The 13,884-nt window shown below is 36.6% G+C and overlaps 1 protein-coding gene across 12 annotated transcripts in view; it reads left to right on the plus strand.

The window, feature by feature from the left end:
- Nucleotides 1-13,884, plus strand: part of FHIT (fragile histidine triad diadenosine triphosphatase) — a 1,482,405-nt gene that overhangs the window by 653,888 nt on the left and 814,633 nt on the right. The window lies entirely within an intron of this gene.

Consider the following 13,884-nt stretch of genomic DNA (forward strand, 5'->3'; position numbering starts at 1 on the left):
TACTCCTAAGTATATCCTCAAGAGAACTGAAAACATAGATCCACATAACAACTTGCGCCTGAATGTTCATAGGAGCACTATTCATAATAGCCAAAATGTAGAAACAACCCAAATGTCCATAAACTGAGTAATGGATTAAAAAAATGTAGAATATACTTAAAATGGGATAATATTCAGTCTTTAAAAGGAATCAGCTACTGAAAAATGCTACATGGATGAACACTGAAAACATTATGCTAAGTGAACCAGACACAAAAGGGTACATACTATATGATTCTGTTTGTATGATATGTTTAGAATAGGCAAATCCATAGAGACAAAATAGATTAATGTTTTCCAGGGGCTGCAGGGAGGGGTAAACATGGATTAACTACCTGGAGTTTCTTTTGGGGGTGATGAAAATATTCAGAAATTAGATAGTGGTGATACTTGTACAACTTTGTGAATGTACTGAAAACCACTGGATTATACACTTTTAAATGGTAAACTTTATGGTATAGGAATTATATCTCAAGTTTAAAAAAATCTTAAGAAAGGATACTTGAGCATGAGGACCTTTTGTAAGCTCCTGAGATGATTTTAATGTACAATAATAAATACTTTTTTAAATTGAAATCTGAAAACTGAACACACTGTAGCTTAAATCCTCTTCTTCAAGAGCTTCTCATTGCTCACTGACTGCAGCACCAATCAAGGCCCTGCATGATCTGGTCCCTGCCTACCTTTCAAACCCATCTCCTCACTTCTTTGTCTTGCTTTTTATTCTCAGACTCTACCATCCCACTGTTCCTTCCATTCCTCTAAGACCTTAAGCTCTTCTTCCACCAGGAACCTTCTGTCCGCAGATACTCAGGTATAGTGGGCTCTTCCTCATTCAAATCCCAGATCAAATGTTAGGTTTCCTTTCCATTGACATTATACCAGCCACTTCCACCTTCTTCAAGTCACTACCTGTTTTTGCTCCCTGATTATTTCCTTCACAATCAGAAATGTTTTTGCTTTCTGACTGGTTTGTGGTCTCCACCACTTACCGTTCCTCCTTACCCTGCCCCTAGAATGCTCCGTGAGTGTAGGGGCTGGCACTTTTACCCCTAGAATAGAACCTAGAATATTACAAGTACATAATATTTGTTGAATGAATAAATAAGTGATTAGAGTTTAAGGAGCAACCATTTCAAGGAAAGATTATTTCAGTGTAATCAATCCCTGAAAATCTTTGTTGGAGAAGGGGAAGGAACCAGTGAGAGTAAGATTAGAGATGCTACATAAGTAAATGTTGGAAAACATTAAAGTGAGGGGAGGGGAGGAGAGTAGTTGATGAAGTGAGATCTTGAAGAAGTAGTTTGCATTTTCAAATACCTGTGTGTTTCCTGTTTATAAATAGTTGAGCTTCAGTATTTTTTTTTGACTTGCTAAAAATTGAAAAATTTTCTTTAGTGACACCATGGGTTGATGACTTAATACACTTTACTAAAATTTGGGTTTTTTTCTTTGTATAAAAATGTTACAGGTACACTTTTGTTTGCTTGAATTCTGAGACACTTTAAGCTGTCTTCTCTTTTTGTTCTTGTTATCTTCTTGTGGGGTATTCTTAGGCTGTCTTTTGTGGAATTTTGATGTGTGCCTGTAAGCTTAGAATGTTTTATAAATTATCTAAACCTGAATATATGTCTCCAGCTATCCATTTATGTACGTTGATTGTTTTCCAAGTCATCAATAAAATTTGTTTGAGAGCCTGGCCAGCTGAAAGCATCAGTTAGATGACAAGTAAGTTTTCCTGTTAAGGTTAGTCTTGGGATCCATTAGCCAGCAGCTTTCAAATGTATTTACTTTTTTGGTTAACATTTGATTCCCCTGTTTTTAAATGAAGTGAATTGAAATAGAAATATATTTACTCATCAGTAGAAGTGTCTGGAGTTACTTGCAGTATGGCTTCTTCTGATGACCCCCAAAAAGGATTGGTCATGCCTTCTAGGGTTGGTTTAGAGTTCTGCTATTTGCTGAGTCATGTCAGGATATAAAAATGACAGATTATTTTTAAAGTAAGTCCTATCACTCCCAGCCATAATGGAATAACATGTTTATTTTTCAAGGTAAAAAAAAACAAAACAAGTTTTTCATTCTTTAAACCAAAAGAACATTATTTCCTTTTCATCATGTCTGGCTCCTTGGTTGCCTAGGAGATGTCCGTTTTCATGGCAGATTGCTTTAGCTAGGATAGTTAGAAGAAGTCATTTCTCACTATATCATATTCCTAAATAATAACAAATTTTTGCTAGAGATTTGGAGAATCAGAATGCCCAGTGCTGACAAAATTATGGGGAAATGGCCCTTCTCCCTGTACTACTTCCGAATGTAAATTTGTGGAAACATTTCCTGAGAGATATCCGGCAGTACATATCAATAGCCTTGAAGGGTCAGTATCCTTTGAACACAGTGATTCTCAAACCTAGGAATTGATACATGAGAAGTAAAGAGATGCATAGATGTTGATGTATGAAGGACCTTCCTCATAGGGTTTTCAGGAGGATTATGAAGAAATTGCTTAGAATGAGGTAAGTAGGGAGTAACTGTTAGCTGTTACATCTATTATTTAATCAGATATTGCTGTGTCTCTAGTATAGAGAGGTTAACAATCATCTAATGGTAGTGTAGTGCCAAAATGTGTTTTTTAAAAAAATTTTGCTTAACTAAAAATTATATGCCATTTATATGAAAAGCACTATTCCAAGCAACTTGCCATTAACTTGCTTACTACTTGACACATCACAACTGTTTACTGAATAAAATTGGCCGTTACTTTTTGCCAGGGTAAAATACTAACCATAATACGATGACTGGCATTTATCGTATACTTATTAAATGCTTTACGTGTGTCCTTGGGAAGTATTATTGTTATCTCCATCTCACAGACTGACCCATGAGCTGTATTCTTTATTATTTTTTAAAATTAATTTTTATTGGAGTATAGTTGCTTTACCATGTTGTGTTAGTTTCTGCTGTACAGCAGAGTGAATCAGTCATACGTATACATATATCCCCTCTTTTTTGTATTTCCTTCCCATTTAGGTCACCACAGAGCACCGAGTAGAGTTCCCTGTACTTTGAGCTGTATTCTTAACCTCATCACCCTAGAGGTTTTGCTAGAGAGTTGGGCTAAGGATGGACAATTCTATTCAAAAATCTGTTGTTTTAGAAAGCTCCCAAGATAATTTCAATAAACCTAGCTTTGGAACTAGTGCTTGGGGGAAGTACTTATCAAACTTTAATGTGCATATAACACAACTGGGAAGCTTGTTAAAATACCGATTGATGCAGTAGATTTGGGGTGGAGCCTGGTAATATGCATTTCTAACAACTCTCAGGTAAGGCAGAGGTGGTTGACAAGCAGACCATACTTCGAGTAGCCAGCCTGCTATGTTGCTTGTGAAAATATTCAGACTTTTCACTTGTCGCAAAGAAATCATTCACTGTAGGGAAAGGTAATCATGGGATAGTGGTCTGGTGGTCTGGTGGTTAGGATTTCACATCCTCAAGAGCATGGCCTGTTTTGCTGCAGTCCTGAGTTTCTCAAACTTGAGTTGTTGGGTTTTGAAGATTCTCATTTGCAAAAAGGAGTTTATATTTTGGGTTTCCATTTAGTGAAATAATATGAAAATAACAAACTGGTGATCCTTTTCTGCTCAAAAATTCTAGGGTTGACTTTTCTTTTTCTTATTATTTTTTTTTAATGAAGTACAGTTGATTTACAATGTTGTGCAATCTCTGCCATACAGCAAAGTGACTCAGTTATACATATATTCTTTTTTTAATATTCTTTTCCATTATGGTTTATCACAGGATATTGAATATAGTTCCCTGTGCTATACAGTAGGACCTTGTTGTTTATCCATCCTGTATATAATAGGTTGCATCTACTAATCCCAAAGTCCCAATCCATCTCTCCCTCAACCCCCTCCCCCTTGGCAACCACAAGTCTATACTCTATGTCTGTGAGTCTGTTTCTGTTTTGTAGATAGGTTCATTTGTGCCATATTTTAGATTCCACATATAAGTGATATCATATGGTATTTGTCTTTCTCTTTCTGACTTACTTCACTTAGTATGAGAATCTCTAGTTGCATCCTAGGGTTGCCTTTTCTTTTTTGAGACAATGTTAGAAGAGTATGGCACTTACCTTAGTTGGACATTAACATAACATTTGCAGGCAAATCAGGAAGAAACCTGGTCTACTCGGAAGTGAGCTGTTGTTATCTACTGTTGTTACTGGGGGAAATTCCACATTCTGGGACATTTTCTTCTGTGGCCATTGAACCTTTTCCCACTGCAAGTTAGGTTGCCTATCTAGCCCTATCAAAAAATGACCAATGAAATTCACCGAGTCACAAAATTAAGTGTGAATAGTAGAGACCTTTTCATTACTTATAGAAGGTAGAGAGGTCAAGAGAAGGTACAGATAACTTTTGTAGCTGAAAAGATGGGAAATGGAGACTCATTAAATACCTGGAAGTCACATATTTTTAGTTCAAGACAAGTTGTTACTAAGGAATACAAATTTAAAAATTAATTGGCTAAAAACATGACTTTTGTTTTCATTAATATACTCTGTCATTGTCTATATAGAGACTCATGCAGGCCTCAGTCACTGTTTCTGGAATGAGCCTAGTCCCTTCTATGTCTGTCTTAGCTAAGGCCCACTAATGAGACCAAGGCCCTAAACCTTAGACTGAGGTCCCAAACCCAGTACTTTGTTCTCTGGATGCCAGAAGCCATCATCTTCACATTTATCAAGAAACAGATCCCAGGAGATGATTTTCCCCTGAGAATTCCACAGAATATTGGTACATCCAGCCTTCTTGTTTGGTTCAAAAAAAAAAAATCAGCAATTTTACTTTAGCTTAAAATAAAATTTCTTTCTGCAGTTTTCATGTGAGAGGAAACTATTTAATATTTATCTCAGCCTTGCAGACAGTTTCCGATCCTGGAGTTGCAGGAATCTTCCCATCACACAATATTGGCTCTTATACTTTTCTCTACCTTTGTTCCGTTTATAGTTCCTGGAGTATTTTTCTTCTCCACTGAAATTAAAACTTGAGGAAGCATGTCTGCTAGCAGCACAAGTGGGCAGAATTTTACCACAATTAAAGAAGAGGCAGAATTGGATTTGAGCAAGGAAATATTAAAATATTACCATTTGGGGCTGCCTATGTCATGTGACAGACATAGTGAGATTTATGTCATATACTCTGTCAACCATTTTTTAAATTTTTATTTTAATGAAGTATAGGTAATTTACAATGTTGTGTTAGTTTCAAGTGTACAGCAAAATGATTCAGTTTTATATATATAGGGTTGGCCAATAAGTTCATTTGGGTTTTTCATAACATCTTAGGAAAAAACCTGAATGAAGTTTTTGACCAACCCCATATATATATATATATATATATACATATATATATATATATATATATATATATAATATGTATATATATATGTATATGTATATATATATGTGTATATATATATGTATATGTGTATGTATGTGTATATATATACACATGCACACACACATATACAAAAATATATGTATATATTCTTTTTCAGATTCTTTTCCATTATAGGTTATTACAAGATACTGAGTAAAGTTTCCTGTGCTATACAGTATCTGTCATCCATTAGTTTCAGGTGAGATATCTGAGGGTGAGAAGTTCAGTGAATCGCTGAGGATCAGGGAGTGATAGAACCAAGACTCAAGTGTGTGTGCTTTGAATACTCATTCCACCTCTTCATGCTTCCTCTCAACAAAGGGTAGTTTGTGAGTTGTGTAGGCATACCAAAAGGGAAGGAACAGTGAAGAGGGCAGTTAACATTTCAAATTGTTGGCAGGCTGAACTCATGAGAAGAAATGCACTAGAAATAAATGAGCTCATTGGCAAGAGTAATGCCTGAGAAGGAGGGAAGTGAGAGACAGGGTAGCCTCGAATAGAGGAGAGATGGGTCATAATTAAGCCTAATATGTAACACTAGGAACCAGCATTGTGGATGGCTTATATTCATGCTGATATTCATCAGCAGTCAGATGGATTAAGGCTGTCTCCCAAAAGGTGTCAGGAAGAAAAAAAATATGAGAAGACTGAAGAAAGACTTGAGAGGGAGAAGGAATAGAAGTGTTAGATATGTCAGAGAGGGAAAAATTTCCCCCTCTACCCCTCTTGAATTCTGGTGGCCGGACTAATGACAAAATTGATAACGAGAGAGATTAACAGGAGAAAAAGAAACAAATTTTAGTTCATGTGCATGGTGGTCTAGGACCTAAGAAGTGGCCAGAGCAGGCAGCTTGTATACTTTTTAGACAAAGAAACAATAAATTTGTGAGGAACTGAAAGGACAAAGAAACAGGTTTTGGATGTTCAATCAGTGAAGAATCTAAACAGAGTTTGGGCTCCGGGTAGTAAATTAAAGAAGTAACAAGGTTTGTTTATACAGGCTTCTTGGCCTGAATTCCCTGTCTCAGGAGATGAGGGTGTTCTTCTACCTCTGGATGCCAGGAAAGCACCTTTCATAAGGGAGATTTATTTCCTGCTTTCACAGAGACAGAAAGGAGGGTCAGAGTGTCCCACTTGCATTGTCCATTTCTTAAGTAGCTTTAATACAAAATAATCAGTATGCCACTGAGGCACATTTTGGGGTGGGCTTCCAGAACCCCAGCAGATAGAATCCCTGGAAGGCAGAGAAGTAAACTGAGGTCAGGGAATATTTGAAAAAAATAATGACCAAGAATATAAAGAATCCCCTGAAAACTGAAGACCTTATATGGAAAAGGTTAATAGACATCCAAACAGTAGGAATCAGGAAAGTTTTCTGTAGTGGGTTGAATAATATCTCTGCTAAAAGGAACCTCAGAACTTAACCTTATTGGAAAATAAGATCTTTGCAGATATAATTAGTTAAGATGAAGTTATACTGGATTGGAGGGGGTCCTAAATCCAATGACTTCTGTCTTTGTAAGAAGAGGACACACAGAGAAGACAGCAATGACAACTTTAGTTTCTAGGAATATTATAGGGTAGATAATTGGAAAATTGTCCACTAAAAAAAAATTTGAAATGCTATATAAAATATACAAATATTCACTCAAAGGTATAGTTGAACTTTGGAAAAAAGGTGCGGGGTGGGAGGCAAAAACCAAAGAGGGAGCTAAAATTCATAAGGGGAGGTAGTCCAGAGCCCATTGCTGCCTGGTGTAAGGGGATGTCTGTGGACCTTTGAAAATAAGATAAATGAAAAATATCACTGGAGTGAGCAGTGGCCAAAAAACAAAACCAGCATATAATAACTATTTGAAATTATAACACTATGTTATTTTAAAAGATCAGAAATTGGACAAGGGGAAGGTGGAGGATGAGATCTGAGAGATCCAAGGTGGTAAGTATATGCTAAGGACAGAGATATGGATCTACTTTTAGATATTGACAGGGAAATTGAGTGTTAGTATGGATTGTAATAAGATAATAACCACTACTGAAACAAAATAGAATGTTTTATTTTTGTACATTAGGAAAAAACTTGATCTACCTGGAAGGTAGGAAGGAGAAAAAAGTGGAACAAAAAGATGAAATAGTATGGAGGTTAAACTAATCAAGACAGATTGTCCAATGGATAGAAAGCTAAATGCTATAATGTTTTTTTTTTATTATTAGTTTCTGCTTTATAACGAAGTGAATCAGTCATACATATACATCTGTTCCCACATCCCTTCCCTCTTGCGCCTCCCTCCCTCCCACCCTCCCCATCCCACCCCTCCAGGCGGTCACAAAGCACCGAGCTGATCTCCCTGTGCTATGCGGCTGCTTCCCACTATCCATCTACCTTACATTTGGTACTATATATATGTCTATGCCTCTCTCTCGCTTTGTCACAGCTTACCCTTCCCCCTCCCCATATCCTCAAGTCCATTCTCAAGTAGGTCTGTGTCTTTATTCCTGTTTTACCCCCAGGTTCTTCATGACATTTTTTTTCTTAAATTCCATATATATGTGTTAGCATACGGTATTTGTCTTTCTCTTTCTGACTTACTTCACTCTGTATGACAGACTCTAGGTCTATCCACCTCATTACAAATACCTCAGTTTCGTTTCTTTTTATGGCTGAGTAATATTCCATTGTATATATGTGCCACATCTTCTTTATCCATTCATCCGATGATGGACACTTAGGTTGTTTCCAGCTCCGGGCTATTGTGAATAGAGCTGCAATGAAGATTTTGGTACATGTCTCTTTTTGAATTATGGTTTTCTCAGGGTATATGCCTAGTAGTGGGATTGCTGGGTCATATGGTAGTTCTATTTGTAGTTTTTTAAGGAACCTCCATACTGTTCTCCATAGTGGCTGTACCAATTCACATTCCCACCAGCAGTGCAAGAGTGTTGCCTTTTCTCCACACCCTCTCCATAAATGCTATAATGTTTATAAAAAATATTTAAAAGGACACAGATTGAAGATAAGGGGATGGAAAAATTTATGGTTGTAAAATACAGACAAAATGAAAAAGGAACAATAGATCAAGGGAGTAAAATAAGCAGGGACTTATGCACGTGCCATAATATAGTAAGCAGTAATTTCTGGCATTTGACATTGATTAAACAATTGCAGTTAGAAATCTAACGCAGTGTTTTCAGAAACCGATGAAACAATTAAGACAAAAAGTAAGCAGAGGAAGATTTGGATAACAGACAGTGAATTTGCTCTACCATGTATGTAGAACTGCTTAGTCAACAAATGCAGCATATATTTTATTTTGGAGGGCATGTGGATTAGGCATATGCTTCAACTTTCAATGCATCAGGAAGGAAGCCTCAAATTCTAAAGAATCAACACTATCGAGGTTCTATTCTCTAGCTATAGTGCTTTAAAATCACTCATTATTAACAGAAAGATAGCAAATGCATTCCATATGTTGGAAATGAAAAGACATACTATGAAATAACCCTCAGGTTAAATAGGAAATGATAACAAGAATAACACAATTTTAAAGCTGAGTGATAATAAAAGCACAATAGTTCAAAATTTGAGAGAGATAGCTAATGGAGTACTTTGATGGCAATATATAGCTTTTGTTACTCAAGAGAGAACTAGAAAGTCTGCAACTCCACAAGCTCAATGTTTGACTCAAGTAATTAGAAAAACTGCAACATGGTAAATCTTAAGAAATAAGGAAGGAAAAAAAAGGGGGGGACACAAATATAAACACAGAAAATAAGGAACAAAATAGAGAAAATTAATAAAAACAAAGAACCAAAAAATGGTCCTTTGAAAAATTTCATAGGCTAGATATAATAATCTGTTAAAAAATATAAATTTTTACCAATACAGATGAACACTTAAGTGAAAAGGATATATGGCTAAAAACTTAATGCAAGAAAACACTTAACAACCATTAAATAAATTGTAATGATAATCAAAACTACACATCCCTGAAATATAAAAAGAGGCCCAGACAGTTTGACAAGCAAGTTCTATTTAATTCTCAAGGAACAGAAAATCCCGTTCATAAAACTTCTTATAGAACAAAGAAAAAAGCCAAGCCATTAAGTTTAATTTTGAAAACAAAAAACAGGTAAAAAATATTGGCCAACTTGACTTATGACATTGAAAAACACAAAGAATTCAAATCTAGCAACGTATTAAAAAATAGTACATTGTGACTAAGTTGAATTAATCATAAAAGTGAAAGGAAGTTTCAGTGTTTAAAAAAATCTTTCACTGTAATTTACCACATTAATGGCAAAGAATGAGAGATTGGGTGATCAATGATAAAAAAAAAGCATTTAATAAAGTTAAGTTTTTTCTTTTCCAGATGGAATCAACTCTTAGCAAACTTGAAATAGGGAAATTTTTTTAGCTTTTTAACGGCTTTCTCCTAAAAACCTATTGCAGATGTCATTTTTAATGGAGAAAACAAAACTTGAAACTCATTCCTGTTAAGATTGGGAACAAAACAAGAATGCCTGTGTTGCTTCTACTTACCAACGTATTACCAGATACCCCACCAATGCAGTAAGACAAAGAAATATAAGTAGAATAAGTGAAATGAAATATATAATTATTATTTCTAAGTAAAATCATTTATATAGAAAACCAAAGAGAATCAGCTGAAACTATTAACAGCAATAAAAGAGTTCAGCTTGGGCCTCCCTGGTGGCGCAGTGGTTGAGAGTCCGCCTGCCGATGCAGGGGATACGGGTTCGTGCCCCGGTCTGGGAGGATCCCATATGCCGCGGAGCGGCTGGGCCCGTGAGCCATGGCCGCTGAGCCTGCGCGTCCGGAGCCTGTGCTCCGCAACGGGAGAGGCCACAACAGTGAGAGGCCCGCGTACAGAAAAAAAAAAAAAAAAAAAAAAAAAAGAGTTCAGCTTATAAGCGCAACATAAAAAAATCAATAGCTTTTGTCTGTATTGGGAGTAACCAATTATAAACTATGACGATGATAGGATACCATTTACAGTACTGACATAAACTAAAAGCTATCTAGGAATAAATCTAAGAAAGAATTCATAAAACATATAAGGGAAATTTAAAACCCTATTACAAGAGTTTTATTTTAGTATTATAGAGCATAAATGTAGCATTTATAAATGGATTGGCTGAATATTGTGAAGATGTCATATTTCGCCCATTAAAATTTAAATTCAGTGCAGTTCTAATCAATGCCTGAGCAAGAGTCTTTTTGAAGGAGTGTAGTTGAATCTAAAATTTATTTGAGAGAATAAATAAAGAAGGACCTTCTCTTTACAAAGCATGAACATTATACAGCAGGAGTTGGCAAACTACAGTCCACAAGCCAAATCCAGGCTGCTGCCTGTTCTTACAAATAAAGTTTTATTGGGACATAGCCACATCCATTCCTTTATTTATTGTCTATGGTTGCTTTCATACTTCCATGATAGGGTTGAGTAGTTACAACAGACTGCATCTGGCCCTTTAGAGAAAAAAAAAATTGTCTCCCCTTGTTCTCCAGCATCTAGCACAGAAACAGAATATAATAAAGTCCAGACTCACCCCTGTGTACATATGGGAACTCAGTGTTACCATTCCCAGCAATTGGTGCTAGGAAATTCGGCTCACAAAAGGAGAAAAATGAAACCATTTCTGTACTTCATACCATAAACAAAGCTCCAAGTAGATTAAATACCTAACTGTTAAGAGTGAAAATATTTATAAAGCTGATAGATGAAAATTTAAGAATACTTTTTTTTTTTTTTTTTTTTTTTTTTGCGGTACGCGGGCCTCTCACTGTTGTGGCCTCTCCCGTTGTGGAGCACAAGCTCTGGACGTGCAGGCTCAGTGGCCATGGCTCACGGGCCCAGCCGCCCCGTGGCATGTGGGATCTTCCCAGACCGGGGTACGAACCTGCGTCCCCTGCATTGGCAGGTAGACTCTCAACCACTGTGCCACCAGGGAAGCCCAAGAATACATTTTTGTAACCTTATGGTAGAGAAGTGTTTGTTTCACAATATTCACAGAGAACAAACCATAAAAAAATTGAATACATCAAGATGAATGCTTTTTGTCCAATGGAGTGTACGATAGAAAAACTAACAGATGGTGAAAATACAGCTGTCATGTTTAATAGACCAAAATCAATATTTAAATATATAAGGGACTCCAGAAAAATCCGAAAATAGGAGGGAAGAAACCAATACAAAAGAGGGCAAAGTACGAATTGGCGATTCATACAGGGAGGAATGTGCACATACACATATCACATTGGAGACAAGCTAATTAAAAATAAAGGATGCCTTTTGCCTATCATGTCAATAAAACCTTGGAAATCAGACACTGCCAAGTGTTGGCAAAGATGTGGGAAAATAGAAATCTGCATATATTGCTTCAAGGATTGCAAAATAGTGCATATTTTAAAAAATCTAAGTATGTATCAATACCTAAGCTAAGACCCAATAATGGGACTCTAGCTTAGACACCCAGGGAGATACATGTAAGTATGGTCATTAGTGTTATTTGTGGTGAAAGACTGGAGAAAGCTAGTTCTTCAGCACTAAAAGAATGGACAAGAAAAATGACAGTGGAATGCAGTGAGAAAGTGTAAATTACATCTGTTTATAACAACATGAATGAGTCTATAAAACAGTGTTGAGAGAAAAAGGCAGAATGAGTTTTAAAGCATGATACAACTTCTGTACAAATTTAAAAAGTATGTACAAGAGCTCTATATATGTTTGATGTGTAAAATATTTATAAAACTGCCATGAAGCTTATAAATACAACATTAATTATATTAAAATAAAAAATGAAGCCCTGGCGTGGGAGAGGAAGGAACAAGTTTGGGCATAAAGGAAGAAACGAAAATGATGATAAGAAGAAAAATGAAAACTAGAAGAGAGTCTTTCATGGACTCGTAATAGTAGCTCATCAGCTAGAGCATATGCTTAAGTCAACTCTGTACAATTATCCATTAGAGGAAACAAACTCCAGGGACATATAATCCTTCCAGCACTGTTAGATCCAGGTGCTCAAACAGTGTCGTCAGGTATGGGTCTCTCTGTATCTTGGCTTTCCTGGCCTCCATGTTGGCTCTAATATCAGGCAGCCTCTTGTTGGTGTATCCTCTAGCTCTCCAGGTTCATGTCCTACCAGTTTGGCATCTTAGAAGAAAGAAAGCCCTTTCCCCATAGTATCAGCAGTGATCCTTTCATGGATATCCTTCCTTTGATTGGCTCGTTTTTTTGTCCTGTGTCCACTCCTGAATCACTCATGTGACAAAAGACTACTGATGGCTGGGTCACTCTCCCATCCCTAGAACCAGGCAGTAGGAGTGGCCCAACATATGGAATATGGTGGGGTATTACCCAAAGAAAAATTAGGGTGGTATGGCCAAAACTACAGAAAATGGATGCTGGGCAGGCAAAAAAAAACCAACAACAAAAAACCACACAGATAGCTTTAGGGCACTTGAATCAATGCTGTTTGTAGGATGATTGAAATGAATTGCATGTTTATTCTAGAAAAACTGGAGGGAATAAATAAAGGTTAACTTCAGATATCTAAAGCACTTTCACTTGCACGATACTTGTTTCATATGACCCTCAAGGCATAAATCCATCACAAAAAGATGGAATTAGTATGAAGGGCAACCATATAATTGCTGGAGCTGATAATCTTGGAAGGAATGGATAGTGAACGTCCTGTCACTGAGTATGTTCAAACATGGGCTAACAAGCTACCAGGCAAAGATTCTGCAGGAAAGGATTGGGAGAATAGTTGGGTTTGATCAGTGGTCCTGAATCATCCAGGCAGATTAAAGCATAGATTTCTGGGCCCTTCTCCCAGAGTTTCTGGTTTAATAGGTTTGGAGTAGGACTCAAGAATTTGCCTTTCTGATTTCCCCAGGTGATGTTGATGCTACTGCTCCAGGGAACACACCTTGAAAACCACTGGGTTAGATGATTTTCAACGTCCTTACTGACCTTTCATTTTTGTGAGATGGTTGTAATTGTTCTAGAAACCAGTATTTGTGTCACTGAGGCAAAACTTCCATACTGTTCTTTGTACCTGAAATGTGTTAAGTTCCAACTATTTGAGTGCTTCTAAAGTAGATGAATTTTGCATAGCCCTCTGTATCTTTTGGGTCATTGAGAATGTTAGCACCATTAAACAATTGCACATTTATTGGTATGCTTTATAAAATGGTCTTCCATTTTCTGATGTCATCCTTTTGTAGTCTTATTTCTATTTTCCCATGAGGGGTTCAGTTTTCATCAGTTTTGTAGTAGGGTGGTTCCTGAATTAGAAAAATGAAGTGATTTCCCAAGGAAGGTGTGTTTTAGTCATTCAGAAAGTAACTTTGTCATGTATAGGCATTGACTGA

Source organism: Mesoplodon mirus (genome assembly GCF_964341445.2).
Source record: "Mesoplodon mirus genome assembly, chromosome: 12".
NCBI lineage: Eukaryota > Metazoa > Chordata > Mammalia > Artiodactyla > Ziphiidae > Mesoplodon > Mesoplodon mirus.